Raw genomic sequence first — 13873 nt, 5'->3', positions numbered from 1 at the left:
AGAAATCACTGTCTGTCCAAGAAGGAGACTGGAGGGTGTGATAAGGGCTCAGCCGAGCACTCAGTGCTGCCCAAACCAGCTGTTCATCTTGCCTACAACAAACCCGTCTAACATGCTCATATTAATTCTCCATTCGCCGGCCGCAAAAATGGCAACGCTGGCTCCTGAAATGATAAAACAAAGTTCTATTCAGAGGTGGACGCAATACCCGGTGCTGCTGCTGAGATCCCGTAAGCAGCGTATCTAAGAAGTTATGCAAATGACACAGCCGCCGTCTTTTGTACAGAGACGCCCACCGCCTGCATCTCAGATCCTGGGGGAACATTCAGATAAGTAGACAGGGCACATACAAACGCCACACACATTTATTGAATGCAATGCTAAGTTTAACCATTTATAAACATTTTAATCAAACGAAGCCTGCACAGATCATAATGATCATAGTGATCTGTGCAGGTCTTCACCCAAACTCGCCTGACACAGGCAGGTCTATTGCATGGGCGGTTTGTCGTCGTTTTATGGTTAGTTTTCAGTCGGGCAGTTCTGCAGGTCAATGCTCAGTAAATATGCGGTTTGTATAATTGTTTATGTAAAATAATTGATAGTTGGTCCGATGTTCTAATGTAAATCATTTGGTCGTTTTCCCATTGGTTTTGCCATTAATAGATTGGCAGATGGCAAAACCAATAACAAAACAACCTAATTAACCTTTAGTAAATTTACTTTGCAGGGCCATATTCAATTTGAAGCGAAAAGTCCGTTGCCAGACTTTTCGCCGTCATCTGAGGTTTTCAGGTTGAAAACTTATCGCGCTTGTCCCCACGTATCCCCATATTCAATTCCAAATCAGCGAAAACGGGACCCGGCGAAAAGGAAAACAGCAAAAAATCCTGTCATTTTTGGGGAAATCAGCCAGACACCCCCCAAAAGATGCTCTGACATGGGGGTTCACTATGGGTACCCCCGAATAGCCCTGCTAATGGTATTTGGGGTCTTTAAATGGTCTCAATAGGTGCTATTTAGCGTCTTTGAGCAAGAGGTGAAGAATAGCATTTACCACTGTTTTTCTTGGTTAAAATAAGTATTCCCATCAAATTTGGGGTACATGAAAATGGGTGCAAGCATATTTAAAAATCGCTAAAGTCAAGCATTAAATAGCGCATTAAAATGCACCTTCAGCAAGCACCTGTAATCAACAGAGCACCTCCCCCAAAGACTATTTCGCTAGTTTTTGAATTTGTACCACCATTTTGAACTTTTTCGCCCACATTTTCAATGTGCTTTTTTGGGGTGTCCTTTTTTTTTTTAAAGATTTTTTTGATGCAGTTAGTGTCAAGGGGGGTATACAAAGGTTGCAGAGTGGTTTCCGCACCTCTGCACCCCAAAACCGCAATTCTGCACTTTTTTCCGCTGGGTACTCATAGGCAAAACTTTTTTGCCTATTACATTGCATTGCGTTTTCGCACCGGCAAACAGACGCTACAATTGAATACGGGGATAAGTGAGAAATGCGAAAATAACATCATCGGTGAAAATGTTTAGCTGATAACGGCTTTTCGCTCCAAATTGAATATGGCCGGTAGTGTCCATTTGTGCCATCGCTGGCCGCCTGTGGCAATCCCAAATTTTTATGTCACTTACTGTATCTGAAATTTGTCTCATGTCCTTCTCGCGGGGGTTCCCTGCCATTCTGGACTATGGGGGCGCCGTCTTCTTGGACAGTCTAATTCAGAGATTGGAAGGAATTGCAGAGCCGCACACAGACGACTGTACAATTCCGTCCATCTCAAAAGCAAATACAGGCAGAGGTGTATTTAGGAAACAGACACCACCTTGCTGCAAATTCGTGATTCCAGCGCTGCGGCCAAGGTCACTATTGTTGTCCCTTTGTCCAGGCTGCGGTAGCTGAAGCTCACTGCAGCCTGATTGGGTCCTGGAGGCTCGCGAGGCCAGAAAGTCTGCATCCATGGACACAGACCCTGGCCTCAGCACTCCTAGAAAACGGGGGTGACATGCCCCAATTTCCGGGAACGCTGGACGCCCCTGCCCCCGCATCTTGGGGGAACTGTACGCTATCGCAGGATCCATTCTGTACATGCGTAGAAAACATTGGAGATGTGCGCTTACCATCGGGTTTTTAGCGTGCATCTCTGCCAACCAGCTCTCAGCAACTCCGGTTACATTTTCCACTCAGCCCATCAGCAGTACAACTTCTCTGATAGAAGATCTAGGGGTAGATGTATTATCCAGTGTAATTGGGTTTAGTGGTATCAGCGCACATTAGAGGCCTGATTCATTACAGATCGCTATTTCGATCGCAGCAGCGATTACGCAGGCAGATCCACTGCGAAAATATGCTAATGTCTTCAATCGCAATGCCGTCACAGCCCAACATAAGGAATCCCACTCCCCCTTACTCTCATCCGTAATACATTGCAAGTCTGCAAAACCATCGGTAACATCGAATACCATCGCAGCCTCACACACACTTGCACAAGGTCTGATCTTACTCAGAAATTGCTAACTTCATCATGCGCAGTGAAAGCCCAAGCTGTGTACGCCATCGCAGTGGCTAATTTATGCACGCCCCTGTACCAGCATTCAAACACACTGGCACGCCTGCGTTTCTATGCCCTCCTGTCACTATCAGCGCTGCTATCTAAAGATGGCACGCTGATGTGCCGGGCAATGTATGAATGGTCAGTGGCACTGACAGCTGCAGCTATCGATTTCTACAGCTACAGCTGACATTGCCCTAACACCACAGCAGGGACAGCACTGCATCTGGCTGCGGCAGCTGGCGCGCTGCATGTGAGAGCTCGCGCATACTCAGTGGAGGCGGCCATCAGGGGAGACACAGGGCCTGATTCAGAGCCGCTCGTAAGCGGCCGCTCGTTCGCTCCGAGCAATGTTTGCCCAACTGAGCATGCGTACGGATCGTTATACGCATGCGCGAACCAGTCAGTGCGATCGAAATTCATGTGCTCGCAAAATAGCGAATGCCTGCTATTTTGAGTGACAGAATGAGGCATATGTGGGTGGTAACAGGAGAAGGTGCTTGAAAACGGGGAGTGGAGATCCGAACGCAGGCGTGCCTAAAGGTCAAAATGGGCGTTTTAAGGGTGTGCATAATTAATACAGCAGCGTCATTGACCACGTCACTGGGTTATTTTATAGCCAGAACTGCTCGCAAGATTGTGGTAGCAAAAACCAACCCCAAGAATAGCGAGCAGTTCATACGCTGGTCGATGTACTCGATTAATCTAATAAATAGCGGACATGATGTAGGATGCGAGCGGCCAGGGGGCGTATTTTTCCAAAAAACGACCGCAAGTTTTGTTTGCTCATTCAGACCTAGAGGCGTGAACAGACCACAAAGAGCGAATGGTTCATTTGAATAGCCACCCCTTTTTTCTGGACGAGCGAGCGCTAATTGCGTCCGGTTCTGAATCAGGCCCACAGCGCACTAGCACTAGGCTGATGCGCTCTGTGCAAACTCCGTCAGCAGATGAGATGTTTATACATCTCATTACTAATGCTGCCTGCTTCACCTCGGTAAAGAGGCAAAGCAGGAAGAGTTATAATGGTACGATCCATCCTGCTATAATACATCTCCGCGTAGTACCCTGGCTCCTGGTTCTGTTTTGCTTCCAACATTCCATTCCAGTTAGAGATGTACGGGTCCAGATTTCTGAATTCTGAATTCGTACTCACTTTTCTGACCTGGTACACAATGCGAGCGCTTGCTCTGAATGAGGGCGGCCGCTTCACATTTTAAATCCGGCCTCCTGGCCGCTCGCATAGCTGTCAGTGACCACCCACAGCTTTAGCAAGTGACCAGGTTGATGGTCGCCATGGTCAAGACCATCGGACCATCGGGGCTTGTGACGAGACCCTTGTGGTAGGTTCTCGTCTGCCGCAAGCCCCAGTGAGCTTTCAGCTCTAATAGAGCCGCAAGCTCACTGACACTGACATCATGAGTGATGTCAGTGGGGCCGCCCCCAAACGGCAGGCGTTGTTTGGCCATCCACCCCCCCCACCCCGCCTACAAAACTGTGCGAGCTGTCACTCACCAACGACAGCCGCCCTTTGTAGTGAGCCCCGGAGCGACACAATTTCTCTCTCGCTCCAGGGCTTGCGCATGTGCAGTGCGGCCGCTGCACGTGCGCAGGGCCTCAACATCTACCCGCTTGCAAGTGCTCAGCACTTGCGAGCGGGTCTGGATGAGGCCCTGAGTCCCGGTTCGGATCTGTTGTAGGTTCGGAACTAGAGATGTGCGGGTTCGGTTTTACTCGGTTTTACTCAGATACAGTATGTTCAGATCTCAAATATGGCATTTCATTGGCTATCAGCTATCAGGTGTTTTGTATAGCCAATAAAATAAATCCGAACTAATCCGAACTTGCAATATTTTGGTGAAAAGAACCGAGTAAAACCGAACCCGCACATCTCTAAGTAAAACCAAAACCGCATATCTCTATTCGGAACTCGGATTTAAAAACCGCAGGCGGTTGGAGGTGCAGTTACTCATCCTGCCAAGGACTTAAACGGACTCTGCCTGTAAGTGTCCAAAAACAGGGTGTTGTCCAGAGCCCTTGCTATTTAGACCTGGAGTGACACTCACAGCTACCTTATGGTAGGAACTATCCATATATTTTATGCTCCCTGCTTGAGCTAATTTTACATGCTTTTATACTTGTAATGTATGCACTTTATGTTTTTATGAAGAAAGTATATTTGCTTTTATATTAAATTCTTGTTTTTATATTAAATCTTTTATGTTACACCGTTAGCGCTGAGATCACTTTCATTTCTTGTATACATTTCTGTTGTTTTGGGTAAAGAGGGATACCCTAAAAAGTGACTACCAGCTGCTCAGTAGGGGTGGTGCGCTAAGGAACTTGCCATATTCCAAAAGTATGCAACAATCGACCGATTGCGTGCGTATAAGCAACTTCGTTACTGGCTGAATCAGGTCCAGAGTGCAGTCTGCACTACACAGTAACAAACACATTATCGCCGGGGCCGTGTAGTACACTCATACTACCTGGCGGTGGTGTGTTTGCTTCAGTAGCCAATAATAGTCAAACAGACTCTCCGATAGTGCAGAGTGGAAGGATGGAGGAGTGGACTGTGGCAGGTGCAGGAGCGGGGAATCAGGTAAGTGTTGTTTTTGGGTTTTTTTGTGTGTGTCTTTATATTACTGTATATATGTAAGGGGCCCTGCATAGGGGGACCAATACTGGGGACACTGCATAGGAGGGCCCACTACTGGGGGCAATGTATAAGGGTCACTACTGGGGGGGCCACTACTGGGGGCACTGTTTAATGGGCACTGCATAGGGGGGACCACTACTGGGGGCACTGTATAAGGGGCACTACCAGGGGAACTGCATAGGGGAGACCACTACTGGGGGCACTGTACATAGGGCACTGCATAGGGGGGACCACTACTGGGGGCACTGCATAGGGGGAATACCACTGGGAGTACTGTATAAGGGGCACTACTGGGGGCACTGCATAGGGGGAATACCACTGGGAGTACTGTATAAGGGGCACTACTGGGGGCACTGCATAGGGGGAATACCACTGGGAGTACTGTATAAGGGGCACTACTGGGGGCACTGCATAAGGGGCACTACTGGGGGCACTGAAGAGGGGGGACCACTACTGGGGGCACTGCATAAGGGGCACCTGTATAGGGGGACCACTACTGGGGGTATTGTATAAGGGGCACTACTGGGGGCACTGTATAAGGGGCACTATTGGGGGCATGGTATAAGAAGCACTGCATGGGGGGGACCACTACTGGGGCAACTGCATAGGAGGACTACTACTGGGTGCACTGCATAGGAAAACTACTACTGGGGGCACTGTATATGGGGCATTGCATAGGGGGGACCACTTCTGGGGGCACTACATAGGGGGGACCACTACTGGGGCACTGTATAAGGGGCACTACTTGGGGCTCTGTATAAGGGGCACTGCATATGGGGGACCACTACTGGGGGCACTGCATAGGGGACTACTAATGGGGGCACTGCATAGGGGGACTACTACTGGTGGCTCTGTATATGGGGCATTGTATAGGGGGAACTACTACTGGGGGCCCTTTATAAGGGTGCACTACTGGGGGCACTGCATAAGGGGCAATGTATAAGGGTGCACTACTGGGGGCACTGTATAAGGGGCACTGTATAGGGAGGATCACTACTGGGGGCACTGTATAAGGGGCACTACTGCGGCCACTGTATAAGAGACACTACTGGGGGCACTGAATAAGGGGCACTACTGGGGGCACTGAATAAGGGGCACTACTGAGGGCACTGCTACTCGGGACATTGCATAAGTGGCATTACTACAGTGGACATTGCAAGTAGGGATTAGTGGGTTTGGTTCCCTGAGAACCAAACCCGCCCGAACTACGGGGATGCAAGGCAGATCCAAGTCAGCTCGGGTTTTTCCGCCTGACTCGTATCTGAAAATGAGGCAAAAATGTCTTCATCCCATTGTCAGATTCTAGCGGATTTAGGATACTAAAAAGGTCCCGTGATTGCCGCCATTTTTCATTCCGGCTGTGGAGCATGAAGAGGGAGGGAGCTGGGATCTGTTGCTGATGCTAATGCTAACCATAGGGGCTGGCTGGCTACTGTTGTCCATATTGGGGCCAGCTGTTGTCCTGTCAATATGGGCTGGCTGTTGTCTATCCTGTCCATAAGGGCTGTTGTGTCTATAGAGGGGCTGGCTTGCTGTTGTCCTGTCCATAGGGGCTGGCTGGCTGTAGTGCTGTGTTGTCCAGGGGGTGCTTTGTCATTCAGGGGTGCTCTTCACCCACCCCCAGTGTGAAAAAAAAATACAAAAAATTCTGTGTGTGTGTTAGCCACACTTGTCATCGGTGTAGCTGTACAGGGGTGCTATGCTGTGCTGCTCCTGTCTGTCAAGGGGCTGCTGCCCAAAAAATAAATAAACATTTTTTTGAGTGCATGTTAGCCACACCTGTCATTGGCGTAGCTGTACAGGGGTGCTATGCTGTGCTGCTCCTGTCTGTCAAGGGGCTGCTGCCCAAAAAATAAATAAACATTTTTTTTGAGTGCATGTTAGCCACACCTGTCATTGGCGTAGCTGCGCAGGGGTGCTATGTTTCTGTCTGTCAAAAAACTGCTGACCAAAAAATAAATAATGAAATTTTTTTGTGTGCGTGTTAGCCAAACCTGTCAGTGGCGTAGCTGTGCAGAGGTGCTGTGATCCTGTCTGTCAAAGGGCTGCTGCACAAAATATAAATAAACAATTTTTTTGTGTGCGTGTTAGCCACACCTGTCATCGGCGTAGCTGTGCAGGGGTGCTGTGCTGCTCCTGTCTGTCAAGTGGCTGCTGGCCAAAAAATATTTTTTTGTGTGCTTGTTAGCCACACCTGTCATCGGCGTAGGTGCGCAGGAGTGCTGTGCTGCTGTCTGTCAAGGGGCTGCTGCCCCCCAAAAATAAAAAATAATTTTTGTGTGCGGTTGTGTGCGTAGTAGGTATGGAGGACAGTCACATGACCGGAGAGCAGGATCCACATACCAGTCTAGTAGCTGCCGGAAGCAGTCATGATGATGATGCAAGGCCATAAACATCATCTATGAAGGCCGATGTACCAAGGTTTTAATCAGGCCAAAAAGTCAGGCTAAAAAAATCAACTTTTACCCTGTTAAAGCACAAAAATGTTAAAGCTAAGTCAGCTTTAGAGGAACAAAAAAATGGCAATATGCCATTCACTACACAAAGTGGCAAGGAAAGAATAAAGCTGGCCACACACTAGACCAACTTACATCCAACCATCCAACTAATTGATTGGTTGGAATGAAAATCTGGTAAGGGATGAAAGCAAATGACAATCAGCAATTTGCTCCCAAATGCCGGAAAATGGACTAAAAACTGTTGTTTGAACAAATTGTTTTGATCAAACATTTAACAAACTTGTCTAACGACCATTTTCATCTGTTTTCTGGCATTTAGGAGCAAATTGCTGATCATCAGTTACTCCCATATGTTACCGGATTTTCATTCCAACCAATCAACTAGTTGGCTGCTTGGATTAAAGTTGGTCTAGTGTGTGGCCAGCTTAAGGCATTGGCCTGTATTTATGACTGATGGTTCTAATGATAATTTAAGCCCCTCTGCTTGTAGGAGAGGTATAAAAAAAATTAAAATTGTTAAGACGAGTAAGACATTGAAACCAAATGTGTGCTCGGAAAAATCACAAATCCCCGAGGAGAGTTCAAGTGTGTCCGCAGTTGCCATGTGTAAGCCAGACCTATCTAATACTGTTCTTGAAGAGGATCCTCCTTCCACCATTTGTGTGCCTTCTGAGTCTGATGTAGAAATGGAGGATGCATCTGTGGAATTGCACGAGGAGGATGAAGAGAATATTTATCTAGTTGGTGATAACAACAAGGATGATAAGGATGTTGATGATGATGAGGATGTTTTTGTAAAAACTGTAAATCAGGCAATAGTTGTTGCCCATGGTGGGGAAAATCCCACTGTTATCATGCCTGGGAAAAGGACCAAAAAATCCACTTCCATTGTGTGGAATTATTTCCAGACTAATCAGAACAACCTTTGCCAAGCCATTTGTAACCATTGCTACGTAACAGTGAGTAGAGGTAAGGACCTTAATCATCTCGGAACCTCCTCCCTGTTATGTCACATGCAGCGCATTCATCAGATTGGAAAGGGTATTTCAAATTCAAAAACTTTGGGGACAAAGAAACGAACAACAATCAGTCCAGTGTCACCTAGCTGCTCCTTTCTATCTGGATCCAAGCGCCTGCAATCTCCTCACCAACACCTGCATCATCATCAACAATATCCTCATTCATGATTGGAAGTACAATTGTCCTGCATTCAATTTCATAAGCATGACTGACTCCTATCCGTGATTCCTCAGAAGGCTCCTAGAGTGCTACGCCAGTTGCTGTGGGTAGATCTTCATCCCAGAAAGGGACCAAGAAGACTACTACTAGTAGTTTAAAAAAACAATTGACTATTAAACAGTCCTTTGATAGAGACAGTAAGTATAACAGCTGTCACCCAGTTTCACAGCAGATCACTGACGCCATGACGGCTGTGCTAGTATTAGATGGTGAAATAATAAAAAAATGGGTATGATAGTGTAGAGCACAGGTTCTCAAACTTTGTCCTCAGGACCCCAAATGGTGCATGTTTTCCAGGTCTCCATACTGAATCAAGTTAAATAATTAGACCTTTTAAAATGTGTCAGTGAGTAATGATTACGCCTGTGCACCTGCTGGGTGACCTGCAAAATGTGACCTGTGTGGGGTCCTGAGGACCAAGTTTGAGAACCACTGGTGTAGAGGAAGTGCAAAAGGAGGTTGAGGGGGAAATTTGTGTCCTATCTGACGCTAATGTGGATGTTGATGATGAGGATGTGGTTTGCGTAAATCAGCCACCAGTGGCAGCAGTTCTTGCTCATAATTAATCTAAATTCTGACAACAGTTGTGAAGGTATCTGTTCCATTTGTAAAGCCAAAGTTAGCAGAGGAAGGGACGTTACCCATCTAGGCACCTCCTCCCTGTTATGTCATTTGTAGCGAGTTCATGCAATTTGTTTAACAAAATTATAATAATTTGCAAATTAATAACAAGCAGTCCAGTATCAGCTACCAGCAGATTGGACCAGCACATGCAATCTCCACCACTAATTGAAGGTAGTCCTTCCAAATAATGTTTTGTGGGGCCCAAACAAACCAAGGAGTTCAGCCACGAAAGTGTCAGTCCTAGTGGCTAAAGTGCTTGGTTTGTTAAACTGTGCATGTCCTTTTTAATATCCCACATAAGAGTGGGTGGGAGGGACAATTCCATCTTGCACCTCTTTCCTTTACATTTGGCACAATTTTGGGCATTGCCGACTGACATTATTACAGTTTATTAAACTGCCATCCTGTCTGCCACTGTTGTGGCAGACAGGATGAACACAGATGTGACCATAGTGTCAAGCAGTGGGGAAGGGGGGGGGTGCACAAGTTTGGGAAGTCTCCCTCTCACCTGCTGCTCTGCATTATGCACTGCATCCATACATTATGTAGAGGGAATAGGTGCAGTCCAGAAGCTTAGGGAGCATGAATGCCGCAAGGCCACGCTCCTTCGGCGCACACAATGTCCCACTCCCAAGCACCTCACTGTTGGTATGTATGTCCATTGCATGTGTGACTCTGCTTATTTGAGCTTCTGAATGTGTGACCCTGCATGTATGACCTTGCATGTGTGACCCTGAATGTATGACTTTGCATGTGTGACTCTGTTTTTCAAAACGTGTTAAGTATATATTTGTTTGTGATGGAATTGGTCCAATGACTCTTTAATATTTACCACATACTAGTAACTCTGGGCCTGATTCAGACCCGCTCGAAAGCGCTTGAGCAATCGCGAGTGGGTCGATGGCGTGCTCTGCGCATGTGCAGCAGCCGCACTACGCGTGCGCAAGCCCCGGAGCGAGAGAGAAAATCTCTCGCTCCGTTGCTCACTACAAAAGAGGCGGCAGTCGATGTTGATCGACAGCTCGCCCCATTTTGTAGGCGTGGCAGGGGGGTGGCTTCACAAATGGAGGCGTTCCCAATCGAACGCCTGCTGTTTGTGGGCGGCCCCACTGACATCACCAGTGATGTCAATGAGAGAGCTTCCGGCTCTATTAGAGCCAGAAGCTCTCTGGGGCTTGCGGCCATGAGACCCTACCACAAGGGTCTCGTTGCCACCCCGATGGTAGCAATGGTCTTGACCATCGCGACCATCATACTGGCCGCTCGCAATAGCTGTGGGTGGTCACCCACAGCTATGCGAGCGGCCAGAAGGCCGCACACAAAAAAATGCCCAGATTCAGAGAGAGCGCTCTTTCAGAGAGTCCATCTCTGAACCAGGGCCTCTGTCATTAACTCTATATTGTGAATTATGACTATGCTGTTAATTTTTGACCATCGGGGGCCTCCCTGTTTTAAGTGGCCTGGTCATTCAAAATCCCTTAATCCAGATCTGCTTCCAGCACCCAGTTCCAGTATATTCCTGCAGCCGGCTCCAGTTGTGTTCCAGCACCCTGTTCCAGTTTTTTCCTGCAGCCGGCTCCAGTTGTGCTTCCAACACCCAAATCCAGTATATTCCTGCAGCTGGCTCTAGCTGTGTTCCAACACCCAATTTCAGTATATTCCTGCAACCTGCTTCAGTTGTGTTCCAGCACCCTGTTCCAGTATATTCCTGCAGCCGGCTCCAGTTGTGTTCCAGCACCCAGTTCCAATATATTCCTGTAGCCGGTTCCAGTTCTGTTCCAGCACCCAATTCCAGTATATTCCTGCAGCCGGCTCCAGTTGTGTTCCAGCACCCAGTTCCAGTATATTCCTGCAGCCGGCTCCAGTTGTGCTTCCAACACCCAAATCCAGTATATTCCTGCAGCTGGCTCTAGCTGTGTTCCAACACCCAATTTCAGTATATTCCTGCAACCTGCTTCAGTTGTGTTCCAGCACCCTGTTCCAGTATATTCCTGCAGCCGGCTCCAGTTGTGCTTCCAACACCCAGTTCCAGTATATTCCTGCAACCTGCTTCAGTTGTGTTCCAGCACCCAGTTCCAGTATATTCCTGCAACCTGCTTCAGTTGTGTTCCAGCACCCAATTCCAGTATATTCCTGCAGCCGGCTCCAGTTGGGCCTCCAGCACCCAGTTCCAGTACATTCCTGCAGCCTGCTCCAGTTGTGCTTCCAACACCCAATTCCAGTATATTCCTGCAGCCTGCTTCAGTTGTGTTCCAGCACCCAATTCCAGTATATTCCTGCAGCCGGCTCCAGTTGTGCCTCCAGCACCCAGTTCCAGTATATTCCTGCAGCCGGCTCCAGTTGTGCTTCCAACACCCAATTCCAGTATATTCCTGCAGCCTGCTTCAGTTGTGCTTCCAGCACCCAGTTCCAGTATATTCCTGCAGCTGGCTCCAGTTGTGCTTCCAGCACCCAGTTCCAGTATATTCCTGCAGCCTGCTTCAGTTATGTTCCAGCACCCAATTCCAGTATATTCCTGCAGCCGGCTCCAGTTGTGCTTCCAGCACCCAGTTCTAGTATATTCCTGCAGCCTGCTTCAGTTGTGTTCCAGCACCCAATTCCAGTATATTCCTGCAGCCTGCTTCAGTTGTGTTCCAGCACCCAATTCCAGTATATTCCTGCAGCCGGCTTCAGTTGTGCTTCCAGCACCCAGTTCCAGGATATTCCTGCAGCCTGCTTCAGTTGTGTTCCAGCACCCAATTCCAGTATATTCCTGCAGCCTGCTTCAGTTGTGTTCCAGCACCCAATTCCAGTATATTCCTGCAGCCGGCTCCAGTTATGCCTCCAGCACCCAGTTCCAGTATATTCCTGCAGCCGGCTCCAGTTGTGCTTCCAGCACCCAGTTCCAGTATATTTCTGCAGCCGGCTCCAATTGTGTTCCAGCACCCAGTTCCAGTATATTTCTGCAGCCGGCTCCAATTGTGTTCCAGCACCCAGTTCCAGTATATTCCTGCAGCCGGCTCCTATTGTGTTCCAGCACCCAGTTCCAGTATATTCCTGCAGCCGGCTCCAGTTGTGTTCCAGCACCCAGTTCCAGTATATTTCTGCAGCCTGCTCCAGTTGTGCTTTCAGCACCCAGTTCCAGTATATTTCTGCAGCCGGCTCCAATTGTGTTCCAGCACCCAGTTCCAGTATATTCCTGCAGCCGGCTCCAATTGTGCTCCAGCACCGAGTTACAGTACATTTCTGAAGCCTGCCCCATGTCTGAGACCCATTTTTAGGTCTCCTGATAACTGTAAGGCTTATTGGTGATGGGACAATATTGACATATCCTGCACTTTATCTAGGAGACAGGGAAATACTGTATAATTTTGTGTTCTCTTAGACCAGAAACTTGTTCTAAAATATAATAAAACTTTGGAAAAACTCACAGAAACTCCATAGTAACAGGGATAACTCTGAGGGGATTTCGATGAGGGAAGCTGTATGAGATTTATAAGAAAAAGCTGCTCTAAGGCCTGTATAGTATCCTGCGCTGGATCTGTGGCTGTGCTGGATCAGGTGCAGAGTGTGTAGGGAACAGAATAAGTTGCCAGAACCGTAGAGTATAAATCAGACAGGACGGTTTTATGTTTTAGGGCTGCAGGAAGACCTGACACTGAGTGATGTGCTCAGCACTGGCCACTGGACTCCAGAACACCAGTAATTGCTCTTACAAAGAGGCAGCAAAGACAGAGAGATATAATGTCAGTCTGGAAGGATTACAGCAAGTTAATAAAAAATACGTAAGTACCGTATGTCAGGTAGCCGGAGATAGAATAGGACAAAGAGTCTCATTTTCGCCCATTTGTAAAAATATCTTGTTCTGGACTTTCCGATGCTCCAGCACCACAATCTCTCCCAGACGTGAGCAACGCAGATTCCTAATAGTCGGGAATCTGCGCAGGTGCCGGACCCATGTGCAGTACGAGTCCTGTGCGATTGCACGCAGAGCCGTTTGTGGGCGACGGGGGTGGCAACGGCCTCCATTTCCCGAAATGGAGGCATGTTGCCGCCACTGGGGGGAGGGAAGAGGCCAGGATCTTTGTTGTAACTGGTGCGGCTGGCTTACGGGACCCCATGGGTCACTTAGCTGGCCGATGTTATTGCAGATTATCTGATGCTGCATCAGAAAAAATACTGATTACAATTTAATTTATGGTGCTGAACGGTATGACACTATTTTCCAAAATAGACAAGATTACAGAAGTGCATATTAGCCTGTGTTAAGAGATGAAGGGGCCTGTTTTCATTCTCTGTCCGGGCCCCCCCCCCCCTCCCGGGGGCCCGTGTGCACCACACACTCTGCACACATT

The sequence above is a fragment of the Taudactylus pleione genome, unplaced genomic scaffold (assembly GCF_031769625.1).
Source record: "Taudactylus pleione unplaced genomic scaffold, aTauple2 ptg000008l, whole genome shotgun sequence".
Taxonomy (NCBI): Eukaryota; Metazoa; Chordata; class Amphibia; order Anura; family Myobatrachidae; genus Taudactylus; species Taudactylus pleione.
The sequence above is the reverse complement of the archived record's forward strand: the minus strand, read 5'-3'. Positions refer to the sequence as shown.